At 62.7% G+C, this 2,816-nt stretch overlaps 1 protein-coding gene across 5 annotated transcripts in view; it reads right to left on the bottom strand.

Moving 5' to 3' along the window:
- LOC113208265 (cyclin-dependent kinase 16) overlaps window positions 1–2,816 on the bottom strand; it is a 16,305-nt gene that overhangs the window by 6,766 nt on the left and 6,723 nt on the right. The gene's annotated exons all lie outside the window — the stretch shown is intronic.

Below are 2,816 nucleotides of genomic sequence, written 5' to 3'. Positions count from 1 at the left end.
GGGAGGGGGCGTCATTGAAGTCGGTAGGTGCCCAAGGCGGGCGGGCCCCCCAAGCGCCACGCCGGGCCAATATCGCGTATTTGGGTCGACTGCAGAGATAAGGCGCAAAGCCCCGCTAGATACCACCGGGCCGGGCGGCGGGGGCCACGGGGAGGCCGGTGGTCGGTCAGCCTGGGCGGGCCATCGAGTCAATGGTATGAGTCAACCCCGGGGCTGGCTGGTCTATGGGGCTGGGCCCCCGGCCTTGACGGACATGTCGACCCGGCGGCCGACTCGCAGCGATAAAAAGCGCCATAAGCCAGAGAAGATCGGCCGGGCGACGACGTCACGGGCGCAGAGCGGACCGCCCGAGCCGGACCGGCCCGCGGGGGATCGGCCGATAAATAAATAGAGCGAAATTGTCGTGACGCGCTCTCTGCCCCGCGTCCAGCTCGGATGAACTTACAAGGGCACCGCGCTCTTACCAGATAAATAGAGGCCAGCACTAGCAAGTACAGAAACTGACTGGAATTCTTTTAAAAAAAATGTAAATGGACCCTTCTATGGCTTATTTTAGCATTAACTGGCCGAAGGGTCTGACATGAGCAGTTTTCAGCCAAAAGGCTTCCGTCTAATTTTTTTTTCTCTCGCCTCGAAACACAATGAAACAACTTTTGGCACGTGTACCCAGCGCGACCACCCGCCGTGCCCCCGGCGGCCTACTAGTAGGGCCCATACGACACGACGACTCTGCAAACAGCAGGGGCGCCGCAAGGTTAACTCAGGTGCGCGGAGCTGGGAGGCGGCGGCATGCGGGCGGGAGCAGGAGAGGGGAGGGGGGGGGGAGGAGGATAGATCGAAGTCAAGCAGTTAGACTGGAATTATGCACACCACCATACCGTCGGTGCCATACACACACAACACGCCCCCGCACGCCCCCCTCACCCTGAGCACTCCGCTCCCCTTGCACAAACGGCCGTGCCCCCCTCCCCCCCTCCCCCTCTGAGATGAGCCTAGCACAGTAGCCACTTAGGCAGGACTAAGGCCAGCCAGACGGCCGTGGCGTGGAGTGGCGCCCGCGCGCGCGGGGCTCAACGATCTTCTGGCCAGCAGTCGTCAGTCTGCTCTATTTTTACAGAATTTCCGCATGCACGCCAAGCGGCCCAATAGGCCAGGCTGGCCAGGCCCATATATCCCGCTCCAACACTCTCTGCCCGCGCCTCGCCCCGCACGCACGGGGTCCCAACGAACGTCGTCGCGGACCTCCGCGCGCAGGCATAAGGGCGCGAACACAGGCTCAGTTCAAAAAAGGGTTATTACGACGGCGGCTAGTTCAATTACTGGAGCCACCCATTATTATTACTCGGATCGGCCACGACAGAAATCACGTCGCACTTCGGGTGACGCGGTGCGGTGCTACTTTTTATCGTGGCTGACTGCGCCTCCCTAAAAATTCAGGCACCGTGACAAAAGGTGAACCACCAGGAAAAATGCTATCAAACAGGGTGTATGAATAACAATCTCGTTTCCGTCCCATGTCCCTTTTCCTTTTTTTTCTTTTTCCCCGATGGGGTACTTGTCCACGAGATTACACACTCTTGCCGGTTGGGTTCCGGCCGGGCCCTGCTCTGGTGCACCGCCGCCTCGGCAACCCCAAGAGAGGGGGAGAGAGCAGAGCAAGGTAATTGAATGTAGGAAGAGAGGCTGTGCGATTGTGACTGCAGAGAGAGGAGGAGAGCGGTGGTGGAGTGAGATGAGAGAAACGGGAGTGAAACGGAGAGAAAGGGAGGGGAGGAGAGACAGAGGGAGAGAAGGAGAGAGAGAGAGACCGGCGCGGGACGGGAGGGGGCGGGCGCGCAAGGCCGACCAGTGCGGAGCGAGGACCCGAGCGACTCCTTGCTTCCAGGTGCACCAGAGCTGTGCCCCCCCCCCCCCCCACTCCATGGGCGCACAACGCCCCGACACTGTGTGGTTATAGCGGGGGGGAGTCGGTCGGTGAGAGTATACGACAGAGGCGCGAGGCGGTTTGGTTTCGAGGAAAACCGAGGAAAACCATGGAGGAGGTGTTCTGAAGCCAAGCTAACGCTGTATAGCCACGATTTCCTCGGTTCTTCCTCCGTCGCACCTCCGCCGGAGTCGCTGTGTCGCCGTGCCCTCGAGGGGGGCGTGCCGTAGCATGGCGTAGTCCTCACACGCGGGCAATTACAGATCCGGGGGCGGGGGCGGTGGGGGCGGTGGGGGCGGGTAGTAGATAAGGTATGCCGTGCTATGGCCCCACCCCCACACCGCACGTACACCTTATCGTGCTCACTTATCAGTCACGGTCCGCCAGATGAGGGACGAGTAGTTCTCTCCGCCTCCGTCCCTCCCTCCCATCCTCCCTGCCTCGCTCAGCCCAGAGAGGCGCGGCAGCACATTCACAGCCTATTTCGCGCCGGGCCCAGGGGCGTAACGGCAACGGCCGGCAAAAGCAAGAGCCAGCGCGCGCACCGGCCCGGGGGCGGGCTGTGTCGGCCGCCAGGGGCGGTGGACAACCGTAGCGCAGCGGGGCTGGGCGGGTCCGCCCTGCAGCCTGGACGCCCGGGGGCGGTAGGCAACACGCACGCAGCGGGGCTGGGCGGGTCTGGCTGGACAGGTGCAGCATGGGTGGTGGGCAAACATAAGCGCACAGGGGGGCCGGGCGGGCGGGTGTGCCCTAGGTACAGCCTGAGCGGTAGGCAACATAAGCGCACCGGGGCTAGGCGGGTCTGCCTAGGTGCAGCCTGGACGCCTGGGCGGTAGGCAACACCAGCACACCGGGGCTAGGCGGGTCTGCCTAGGTACAGCCTGGACGCCTG

The sequence above is a fragment of the Frankliniella occidentalis genome, unplaced genomic scaffold (assembly GCF_000697945.3).
Source record: "Frankliniella occidentalis isolate FOCC.00 unplaced genomic scaffold, Focc_3.1 Scaffold76, whole genome shotgun sequence".
NCBI lineage: Eukaryota > Metazoa > Arthropoda > Insecta > Thysanoptera > Thripidae > Frankliniella > Frankliniella occidentalis.
The sequence above is the reverse complement of the archived record's forward strand: the minus strand, read 5'-3'. Positions and strand labels throughout refer to the sequence as shown.